Source organism: Paramisgurnus dabryanus, chromosome 1, assembly GCF_030506205.2.
Source record: "Paramisgurnus dabryanus chromosome 1, PD_genome_1.1, whole genome shotgun sequence".
NCBI classification, from domain to species: domain Eukaryota; kingdom Metazoa; phylum Chordata; class Actinopteri; order Cypriniformes; family Cobitidae; genus Paramisgurnus; species Paramisgurnus dabryanus.
Genome location: NC_133337.1, coordinates 36040934 through 36053911, shown reverse-complemented (window position 1 = coordinate 36053911; position 12978 = coordinate 36040934).

Below are 12978 nucleotides of genomic sequence, written 5' to 3'. Positions count from 1 at the left end.
TGCTAGTATCAAGTCACAAATATGCTAAAGCCTAATGACGCATGAGACCCGGCAATACAACCAATCAGAGAAACTGGTCTATTTTAATAAAAGAAAACATATATCAAGTATTTTTTCCTCATTTGATTACATTAAATGTCATGAAACATTTAATGTTTAATTTATTTTAATTATTCTTGATATATATTAAATTAATAAAAAACTTTGTAGGGGAGGCACAACAACCTGTTTGGGGGGGCACTGCCCGCGAATGCCCCCCCTTGACGCCGGCCCTGCTTTGTTTGTAATCTACTTGCGCAAATCATTGAACTTGCATTGAACCTTACTAAAAAACAATACTGGAATTGAATTGGTCAATCGAGATCTGATTGGATCATTTGAAGTTGGGTCGTGTTGCTAATTGCAGCGCTTTTCCCCGACCCCGCCCGAAAGTAAAGAGAGATCTTTTGAGGAAGGGAGGAGATTTTGCGTTTTTGATTACAGATTATGAGAGTTTATGATTTTTTTTTAAATAATGAAGCTTACAGTTAAGTCTTTTGTAAAAAAAAATACCACAATATTCCAAAACAAATTACAGTTTTTCATTTTATTTTCATGGCGGCTAGATATGTCAGTGTAAGGTGTAAATTATGGCAGCATTTTAATCTAGGACTAGGATAAGACCTGTCTGGGAAACCGCCCCACATGGTACAGCAATATAAGTTATGTATGCAGCCTGCTTGGGTTTGGAACAAGTGTTTAACCATGCCAATCTCAATGTTTTCTGTAAACTAACACTGAGTGAGCTCATTTTCTCTTGAGATCTGTTACCTAGAATTCTAATCTCTCACTGTCATGTTACGGTATCCGAGTGGAAGGACAACTACGTGGCCTGACTTAATAGCCTTGTCTCATTTCTTAAAACCATTAGTTGATAAGATGAACGGCAGAATGAATCTGTGACACCTCTTTTAAATGATCAGATTAAGTGTTCACAGTTGTGCTCACCGAAGAGGAGAGTGTCTCCGTAGCAACGCAATGCAGCGCAGCAGATGTGAGCTACAGGTTTCCGATAACTCTTCTGTTGCTACGGTAACATCAGGTGATTCTATAATTATCCTTGTTTTAGCGGTCGTCTCCGAAACCACGCCCCTCTCAGCTGGACCATACCTGACAGGCCAAGATTGACAAACTACAGTCCAATCTGCATGTCTCTCTTGGTATTCACGTTCTCGCTCCCTTTCTGTATGCATGCAGGGTGATGGCAGTTTAATATCAAACGCATCAGAGCTTTGAATTAAACTGATCATCTTCTGTGTTTATCCACACATCTTCTGACTACAGGCCCTGATTAATAACCTGAGGGCTTGGGGGAGGAAAGAATCAATGGAGCCTAGTTTATTATTCTTTTTAACACACACCCTAAAACTCAACACACTTTGTCTACATTCATGTTTGCCCACTTTCAAACTAGCCCAAAAACTAACAGCAAATTCTGTCATTGATTTCTTTGTATTTATTTACCTTGTTCCAAAACCTGTTTGGCCGACCACTGGTTTCCATATAATGGAAGTGGATGGGAAGCTACCAAACACTGGAAAAACGTAATACATGTAGTTCACATGACTGAATCTATATGATAGCAATGTTACACTCTTCAAAATAAAGTTGCTTAAAAGGTTTACCTCGCGTGTAATATTGTTAACATCCCACAAACTATGCTGATAGCTTACAAGACATTTACAGCGAGTATTGTTTATTTGGCTAAAGATCCACTGATATCTGATAGGTAATCTCCTTAAAAGACAGGCTGATGCTGATGTTAACCATATTTATTTAACGTGTTTGTGACATTAAACCCCGTCCTTCCGTGCGCCCCTTGCCATTTGTTGCGCATTTATTAGCCTTTATGTGATTGATTGAATTTTTTTATTTGCGATAATCTCCTAAAACTGCCTGTAGGTTGGCTGAATAGAAATGACTCTGTGGAGCGCATCTAATTGCCCTAATTAGCATATGCAGATGTGTCTGTTATCTTGTGTACAGAGTGTTGCTTATGGTAAACACCGAACTAATCACTTTAACGAATTTAGCCGTTTAAATGCTGGTAATTGTGCATTGTTTAAACAGATGGGCTCAGTTTTCGTAAGCATTCAGACAGGAAGTGGTGAGATGAGTGCTCTCCAATCAGTTAGTCTTTCTTCTTTTTCCCATCATTGACACACAGGGAAGCCCTACAATTACCCCGGTTTACACCGACTGTATCCCCTTCCGAAAGAATAGACGTAAATGAACTCTTCACATTTTACACAGATGTGTCAAAAGCTGCCAGCAAGTGTGTCTTATACAGTACTATGCAAGAGTCTTCCATTAGATTTGTTGTTTTTGCAATGTTATAGTCATCATATATAATTATTTATCAGTCTCTTTATTATAATACAACCAGGAAATACAGGAAATGTGTATGTAGTATTAAAAACAGTATAAAAGTATAAGCTGAAGTGTCAAGTATTTAGGATAAACTCCACTTGAGCAATAGCAGGCAGCTGCAGGATCTCTTAAACCTAAATAAAAATAAATCCTAATTCTAATTCTAATCGAATGACTTCAGGACTTTCTTCTTCTCAAAAAAGCTCAAGATGTGTTTAGTGCCAAGAGAGGTCACACTAAATACTGACCTATTCCTGAAAAATACATTTAGTTTTGAAAATTGTTTTGTTTTTAATTTTTTGTACATATTTCCTGTATTTTCTGTTTGTATCTTAAAAAAGAATGAAAAATAAATATGGATGGACATTAAAACTTTGCTGAAACAACAAAGCTGCTGATGGTGGCCTAAGACTGTATATCTTAATGTATTGCATAAAATATTAAACATGCAAATAATTTTTTCTTATCATCCTTTGTGACCCTGGACCACAAAACCAGTCATAAGGGTCAATTTAGTTTTTTTTTTTTTTTTTAGATTGGACTATTTGAAATTTTTTTAACATATTACTAATAATGAACACATTTATATTTATTATATATTTTGAATTATTTTTTTATACTTTTGACCCATACAATATATTATTAGCTATTGCAACAAATGTTCTCGTGCACCTTATGACTGGTCCCGGGTCACATTTGGTCTGGGTGTTGTCTGGTGCCATTGTTAAATGCATTAAAATGTTTAACACTCAAGTCTGTGTTCAAGGTAATTCAGTCTTCAAAAATGCAGTCTCAGTGATCTGCATGATATATTGGAGGTTTTTCCTCTTGTTAACAAACATTACATATTTCCTTGAATATTATTTTAAATTATTGTCATCATTTAGGTTTTTTCTATGTCCTCAGTTCCACATTTCATCCTGTTTGTGTTGTGCAATATCCCTTTAACTAAAGGCAGGTCCTTAATGACATCATCCCACAGGAAGTGACATCACTGGATACAGCAAGAACTGACGGAGGAGTGATCATGGGTGCTTCTCAATTCTTATTTGTGCAACCTCGTTTCTTTTCCTTGTGAGGACGGAGAAGCAGCAGCATTAAGTGAAATAGGATCCTCATATCTCAACTCTCTGTATAAAGTTTATTCTCTATTATTCAATTATCAAGTATAACATAACCCCCAATGTTAAATACATGAGTTACAGTTTATATGCTTACTACATTAAAATAAAGACATTCTTAAAAGTACTGTAGAATTATAGATATTAAATATACTGTCTGAAACGGGTCTACATTGACAATAATGAATCATTCATACCAAGATTAGTTGATAAACACTTCTGGGTCGTAGGACATAGGAGCGAGAAGACTAGGAAGCCTATTGAGAAGCTTCCCTTAAATTGCTCTCACGGTACTGTGATGTCATCTGCCTGTCGGTTCTTGCGCCACTGCATGAAGTCGATCAGGCCTAGTAGTAATGGTTTTAGATCAGTGAGGTGTTTTTTTGGGGGGTATTGAATTTTCACTTTCTGAATAATAACACAGGTGAGTGATTCTCCAGATTTAGGTGTCCAACATCAGAATTTTTTTTTTTTTTTGCACATATAAGATTAAGGTCTGAACTTACTATAACCATTATTTTTAGAGAATTTTAAAAATGTTTCCTATTGAATTATTGACATTTTTTTAGATTATCATCAAAAATTATCATTACCGCAACATGATATTAAATATATCCATTTACAAACTCTTGTTTCGGTAATGAGAACTAAAAAGTTGAATAGGTACTATGACAAAATTTCAACTTTTATCTGGAGAGAAAAAATAAGAACTGCTTACCTGGTAGCCATCTTGAGTGTCACAATCCATTATGTCCCTTCCAACATTTTTTTTTTAAAAATGTTAGTTCCTTGAGGGCTTAAACAATGATTGAAAATTGTTGCGGAGGATGAGAAAATTTACCAATGATCACCAAATACCACATGTTTCTTTACTGTAAATGTTTATAGTATAACATGCACTGAAGCTTTTTATTTTTTTAGATTTTTAAATTATAATTATTTCCATGTCAAAGAACCCAAATCCAGTCATTGACACGTTGCGGTAATGAAGATTTTCCCCTTAAATGTGGAAAAAACAACAAAATTGGTTTGTATGATGTCATTTGAAATAATGTAAAAATTGATGTTTGTAACTGTATGCTTCTTATTTTGATACTCTTTTTTTTTTTTTTCAAAATGACACCTCATAAGTCTAATTTTGCCAGAATCACCCAGGCGCATTCCTTTATATTCTCTTGACTTATGTGACATCACTTGCTTAAAAATAAAATCAAACTTTCAAAAACTATGGACCGAGATGATCCAATGCTCCTGAGGCTCAAGAACAATATGGTTGTCATGTATTAACATCACCCGATGCTTCAGGGGATAGAGAGGAAATCCAAAAGTACTGTAGCCCAGAGCCTGTCATAATGTTTTCAAGACAAAAACTAAAACGGTTACTAGTACGTGTGCGAGTACTCGTCAGTTATTTCACCAAAGGTATCCACAGTTTCGTCATGTCTCCCGAGAGCCCTTAGGTCATACAAACTCCTACACCGTTGACTGCCTCCATCGAAACATTTATGTAACTTCAGGTAATCACAGCTGTTAGATGAAATCACTGCGGGCTAGTGTGGGTTTGAAACTCCATATAAATATAGACGAAACCGCACAACTGCCTTGCTGAGCTAAGAGCAAAACTGAACCTATAGCCATATCTAGAATATCATTACCTGTCTTCACAGGTTTAAACTGATAAATTACATTTATCATCCAAGGGGAAACGGATGCTCCTCGGATGCTTCAGGATGTACTGCATTGAGATATTTTGATTGCAGCTTTTGGAGATCCACCATCAAGAATCATTCGTTTTTCAAACCCGCTTGCCTGTTACAGCTGATTTGAGCATTTAAGGCCACTGGGAGAATAAATACAGGACAATCAATAAAGATTATATAAAGTGTTAGTATTTGAAACATACATGTGTCCTTGAGCACAGATGCTTGCATGTGTCATGAAAAAAACTGATATGATCATTTACACCCCGACATACAAGTTTTTTGTGTGTTTGTTTTATTTAATTTAGTTTATTTATACATCACTGTACCCAGTGTTGCTGTAGGGCTGTCTAACAAAAGCAGTTTGTCTTCATTGCAGATGGAAGTGATTCCCATGTGTGCGTTTAAGAGCAAGCTTATTGCTTCCCTTCGCAGTAGGCTTGTACCTCCTCCAGGATATCCTGTAGATTTGCATACCTGAATCCTTAATTTTTTATTATTTTCTCAATTTCTTCTTGTACTGCACCTGTAGATAGTTCACCTGAAGGGTTTTTGCCTTCTTACCACACCATCGCCAAGTTTTGCATTCTAACAACAGTTGTGGGTTGCTGTATTATCATTTGCATGTGAATTATTAAAAACATTTATTTTCTTCACAAACAAATATCCAACAGAATGTAATGCTAAGTTAATGTATTATATCATGTCTTCCCTTTTTTATTTAAGCTGAAGGGTAATGCTTTAAAAGAAAATGTCAGTCTGCGTCATTTTGTGGCAAAAGATAACTTCTCATCACCATGGTTACCCCAAGACAACTGCAATGAAAGGATTCTGTCTAGCTCTGTATGTATTTTTATCCCGTCTATGAAACGTTTGTGTTTAACCGAACATTCCCTGCTTATGGTGGCTGAGTTCAGAAGAGCCAAATTATCAAGCTAAGTATGGGTCCAAGAGCACTTCATGTCCAAAACAAACAATTTGGCGCAGACACAGTTGGCTTTGTCCCAAAAATCAAGCAGCTGTTGAGGTGCATGATCAATGAAAAAAGCCAGAACATCTCCAACACATGGTAGTCGTCCACTCCAAAGCTCCTTGACATCAATGGGACCTATAAGGCACCTTCGAAATGTCCACTTCTTAGCTTTACAAGTAGCGTGTGCAATTTCAAGAGGCTCTCTGTAATATCTGAGCATTAGTCTGAGAATCCCATTTCAGGAAAGAGCATTCAGGTTAAATTTTCATAGATTTTGTTAAAGAAAGTCTTCTTGGTTCTGTTGGATCAGTGAAAGATGATGAACATTACTGAGTTTAATGTGTTACATAAATATATACGTCTAAACCTTATTGTCACATCAGTTGTCACATCATCTCATTGCATCTCATCTTGGATGGTTCAAATGATGTTCTTTGAGGGTATTTAGGAAAGTTAAAAACTTTGTCATTTAGATTCAAAATGAAAAAAAACAAACCCTGCCCTAGAAACAATGTTCATGTTCTTTGTTTTTACAGTTTCAAGTCTTGCTCTTCATAGTTAGGAAAAGGGCAAAGGTTGTGATGTGGTGCTTAGATCAACTATTTGGTCATTTCAAATGGAGTAAAACAATTTGGTTTTCTAACATAACCTTTGCTCCCTGTTCTTTGGTAGCTCACCCTTGGTAGTTTTGAAATCACAGGTTCACGTTTAGCTCTATTTATAGATAAGAGATGCAGAAGTCATGTGATTTCACTTAGTCTAAAATAGTTTAGTTTACTAAAGCAATGTTTCAGTTGTTTTCTATGGCTTATCGTGTAAGAATGCAACACGGTAGCTTTGAAATTGCAGGTTCAAGTCTAGCTTTTTCTTAGTTGAGAGAGGGAAAAGTCATGTGATTTTATAATTGACAATAATTTTGTCATTTCATCTGGTCTAAAACGGTTTAGTTTTCGACCCAACATTTACTAGTTTTCTGGTGGCTCGCTGCGTACTTAATAGTTTTGAAATTGCAGGTTCGAGTTTCACTCTTTTCATAGATGAGTCATGTGATTTTATGATTATGATTATAAATCATGTAATTTCTAATAAAGATTATTATTTGATCATTAATTTTTTTTTTTCTACATTGGATCTTTGTTTTCCAGTAGCTCATGTATAAGAACGCTGCCTGAAAGATTTAAAAATGCAGTCTAGGTTTTATCACAGTTATGAGACAAAATTCTTCTGAATTCAAGATTTTCCAGTGGTTAACTGTGTAAGGATGATTTCTAGTAGTTTTGAAAATGGTGCTTCAAACCTAGCTTTTTTCGTAGTTGGGAAAAGCAACACTCAAGAGATTTCATGATTATGACAATTATTTGGTCATTTTGGTTTACTGATGACACTCACTACCTGTTCTCTGGTGGCTCACTGTGTAAAACAGCACTTTGTGATTTGGAAAGCACAGGTTCAAATCTAGCTTTTTTCATATTTGGGAGAAACAAAAGTCATGTGACTTTAAGATTAAAAAAATGATTTGGTCGTTTTAATATATAGTTTGGTTTTCTGATTAGGTTCAAATCTAGCTTTTTTCATAGTTGGGAGAGACAAATGTCATGACCAAGATTAATATATTGAAATTACTTGGTCATTTAAATTGATAGTTTGGTGACACCATTCACTACCTGTTCTCTGGTGGCTCACTGAACAATGAACAATGCTTGGTGATTTGGAAAGCGCAGGTTCAAATCTAGCTTTTTGATAGATAAAAGGAGTGGTGATGGCGCAGTGGATAAGAGACACCCCTTTGGTGTGAGAGACCCGGGTTCGAATCCACTGTGACACACCATTGTGTCCCTGAGCAAGACACTTAATCCCTAGTTGCTTCAGAGGCTAGCGACCTCGGACATATATAGCAATTGTAAGTCGCTTCGGATAAACGCGTCAGCTAAATGAATAAGTAAGTAAAAGAGACAAAAATCATGTGACTAAGATTAAAATAATTACAGGTACTTGGTCATTTAAATTGATAGTTTGGTTTTCTAACAACATTCACTATTTGTCCTCTAGTGGTGCACTGTGCAAGCATGCTCTTTGAAAGTTTTGAAATCCCAGGTTCAAGTCTCGCTCTTTTCACAGTTGAGAAGGGTCAATATAAAAAAAAAGACTTCATTCATGTTCATTTTAAAAAGTCTAAAAAAAATTGGTTTTCCATATAGCTCTCAATACATGTTCTCTAGCAGTATAACATGTACAGATCCTAGCCTGAAGACTAGGGCAATGGTAAAATAATGGAGTGACTAGGTTAACGTGAGTGATGTGTGACGAAACAGTGGGCCCGAGGCACTTTCAGGTGCACAAGGACTTGGGGCAATACACAAGATGCAGAAGCCATCAAAAAAGAGAGAGTTCAAAGTGGAACACAACCATCAAAAGAGAGAATTCACGGTGGGATGGAACCAAGAAACGGGAATGATCCAAGGCAAGTGTGGTCACTGGTGACAAATGAAACATTCAATTCAATTCAGTTTTATTTATATAGCGCTTTTCACAATGGTTTAATTGTTTCAAAGCAGCTTTACATTAATAGATGCAGGAAAAAATCACTGCCAATGTCAGCAGACTCCCCAGGGGTTGAAAAAAACCCTAGGAAAAACCCTGTGGGCGAAAAATCCTAAGAGTCAAAAAACCTAGGGGGAGAGGTTATTGTTTACATTGGGGTTTGTATATCGTTAACATAATACACCCTTACACACCAAAGGAAAAGTAAAATCTTGAATCGGACCATACTGTAGTTACTTCTAAAGAGATTTCTCTGAATTTTGCTACAAAGAGAGAAAATGCGGACAAAAAGGTAAAACTAGGGGAAACTGTCCTCTTTTTACTCCTGATGGCAGCATCTGAAGATAAGTGAGGTTATTTTATGGTGGCTGATGTTGCATGTGGGGTTATGCAAAGCTGCTTTGCACATTCAAACGGGCACTGTGTAGCCCCTTATCTCCCCAGCCCCGTCAGCTTTGGGTTCTTTCACCAGTACTCTGCCAAAGCCTAAAATAGAAGACCCTCATCATACTGTACACTCCAGATCAGATTTACCATGTTTTTCTGGCCCTGAAAGCAATGTTTTCCTCTCTAAACACAAGCGCTTTACAAACAACTATCATTTATATGATAATCACATTAGGGAGAGCAGGACTGTAATGCAGTGTAATTTAACGTAATATTTAAACCTGAGCAAACACCCATCTATTCAAAGCCCATCTGTTCTTCTGTCCCATCATGCTCTGAGGTTGGCGGTCAATAGCAGGTGTCATTTAAATTGATCACCGGATGGTACGTGGCAGTAGGGATATGAGATGAATAGAAATGAATTTCGCAAGCACTGACAGCTGGGTTAACCTGGCGCATGTAGCGTGTTGAAACGCAAACCTTTTTACAATAGTCTCTGTGGATGGATGAGATCTCTGATCTCGTTTCACTGCCAGGTTTTTTATAACTGGTACTTTTTTAAGTGCACTTAAAGGGTTACTTTACTAGAAGATGAAAGTTCTGTCTTCATTGAGTCAGGAGGGAAAGATTTTTAAGGGAAAATTCTTCTTTACACAAAGCAAGCATATGGCTGGGAAGTCTAAGCCAGTGTTTCCCACAGGGGGGCTTCAGCAGATTTCCAAGGGGCCTCATGATGACTTAAAATTATTAAGCATTAAAACAAGCATTAAAATAAGCTAAAACAAGCAAAAATCAAGATGTTGCTGAAGAAGTGAATGTTGGCTATACAGGATACTGCCTCAATTCTACGTGTCATTGATTCAACAAGGTGCTGAAAGCATTCTTTAGAAATGTTGGCCCATATTGATAGGATAGCATCTTGCAGTTGATGGAGATTTGTGGGATGCACATCCAGGGCACGAAGCTCCCGTTCCACCACATCCCAAAGATGCTCTATTGGGTTGAGAGCTGGTGACTGTGGGGGCCATTTTAGTACAGTGAACTCACTGTCATGTTCAAGAAACCAATTTGAAATGATTCGAGCTTTGTGACATGGTGCATTATCCTGCTGGAAGGTAGCCATCAGAGGATGGGTACATGGTGGTCATAAAGGGATGGACATGGTCAGAAACAATGCTCAGGTAGGCTGTGGCATTTAAACGTTGCCCAATTGGCACTAAGGGGCCTAAAGTGTGCCAAGAAAACATCCCTCACACCATTACACCACCACTACCCGCATGCACAGTGGTAACAAGGCATGATGAATCCATGTTCTCATTCTGTTTATGCCAAATTCTGACTCTACCATCTGAATGTCTCAACAGAAATCGAGACTCATCAGACCAGGCATCAATTTTCCAGTCTGCAACTGTCCAATTTTGGTGAGCTTGTGCAAATTGTAGCCTCTTTTTCCTATTTGTAGTGGAGATGAGTGGTACCCGGTGGGGTCTTCTGCTGTTGTAGCATCCGCCTCAAGGTTGTGCGTGTTGTGGCTTCACAAATGCTTTGCTGCATACCTCGGTTGTAACGAGTGGTTATTTCAGTCAAAGTTGCTCGTCTATCAGCTTGAATCAGTCGTCCCATTCTCCTCTGACCTTTAGCATCAACAAGGCATATTTCGCCCACAGGACTGCTGCATACTGGATGTTTTTCCCTTTTTACAGCATTTTTTGTAAACCCTAGAAATGGTTGTGGGTGAAAATCCCAGTAACTGAGCAGATTGTGAAATACTCAGACTGGCCGTCTGGCACCAACAACCATGCCACGCTCAAAATTGCTTAAGTCACCTTTCTTTCCCATTCTGACATTCAGTTCAGGAGATTGTCTTGACAGGACCACACCCCTAAATACATTGAAGCAACTGCCATGTGATTGGTTGATTAGATAATTGCATTAATGAGAAATTGAACAGGTGTTCCTAATAATCCTTTAGGTAAGTGAATAATGCAAATGAATGAATAAAATGTTATTGTTTTTGTCAAGGATCATGATAGGTTTATGCTGCTGTTTTATTGCACAGTGTTTTTAATTTTGCCTGGGAAGGAGAAAAACAACTCTCCGGAGTGACCAAATTAGATTACTTCTAATCCACAATACAAGCAGCCCTGTTTCGCAGATTAAGAACCTTCAACCGGTCCAATTTAATAATAGAAAAAAATGATTAGGAATGATTCAATAATAGAAAAAAAGGATTACATCAATTGTCCATCAATTTCTTCTTTCACTGCATCCTAGATGAGCTCACTACAATGTCTAATAGCATCAGAGTGGCTCGTCTTGCCATTAGATTGAAATGTCTTTTTCTTTTCCCCAAATTCTCTTTCTTTATCTTCCTCTGAAGATTGTAGGAACAAGCAGATTTTGTCAATAACAGGTAAATGCTCTTTAAACAAACTGTAATGCAGGCCATCAAAAGCTGTTTCCTTCCATAAGCTAATGGCTGACTGTGGCTTCCTATGAGCCCTTTGACAATGAAAGTAAACGGGACCTTGGGGGCGGGATTATTGTTTTTAACCTTTCTCTACATTGTGATTTACTATAGTCATCTTTTAGCTAGTTGATTTTCTATACCTAAGATTTTGCACTGAAGAACGCTGGGACTGTCTAGCGGAGCAGAGGTCACGACTGTGGCCCTCTGAAGCATTGACTTTAATCAGTGGTCGCCAAAGGGCCCGCGCATCGCTCTGTAAGTGATTTCTGATCATCTCTCTGACAGATTTAAGATGTGATTGAATAGATGGTTCACGGTAACTTGGGTATCAGCAACCCAAAGGGTCTGATCTTTTGACCTCAGCTTCCATCTATAAGAACACAACAAAAAATGATCAAAAAATCCCTGTAGGGATCTTCTCACCAACATAATATACTACAAGGTAAACAGGTTTGAGAGGAAGTAAGGTTTATATCCAACTGAAAGTATCCCCAACCCCTCCAGCCACACCTAAACAACATTTCGCACATTCGGTTATTTTTGCTCTACCTTGTGGTTTTTGGAGAATACATTTTGGGAGAGTAATGTCTGTCCCTCACAAACCTTTTGCATTAAAGGTGCAATGTGGGACAGCTCACACCTCCTTTTCGAAATGCATAGTAAAGCTACGGCAGCCGTGTCAGGACAAACATGTCATCGTCTGAGACAACATAGTAAAAAAACATGATCTATAGAGCAGTTTGTCCTTTTAGGGATACTGTAGAAACATGATGGTGACTTCCATGTAAGGGGGCTCCACAGTGTTTGTAGATAAAAACGTCTCATTTTAAGTTAATAAGAACAATAAAGTTCATTATGTAGGGTCTTTATACACCACTTATGATATAGTTATGTATATTATATTGCATTTCTGTCAAGAGATCCTTCTAAAAGTCCCACATTGCACCTTTAAGGGGCCTAGAGCGGTCAGGCTTGTTTTGGGTATGATTTGCTTTCTCTGTCTAATAAAAAAAACTTAACTCAAAAATGTAATTTACTCACCTTCATTTAATCTCTATGGAACACAAAAGAAGATTATTTAATAATTCAGTTGGATGGATTGAATATGTTATGATTCACATGTCAAACAGGTACAACATAAAGCAGAAGTAAATTGTATATTATGCCTTTAACCAACTATTTTGCATTATACAACATTATAATAAAGGTAAAAAAGATGTTAGTTAACATGGCATCAATACTGACTTGATTTACTAATTACAGCCATAATCAGTGCACATTACCAAAATAAAAAAATAGTTGTCTTTATCTTTTTTCCTTGTAAAAATATAATATCTTGCTATGAATCTTTTACCTTTCCCCTTAAACCATCTGACT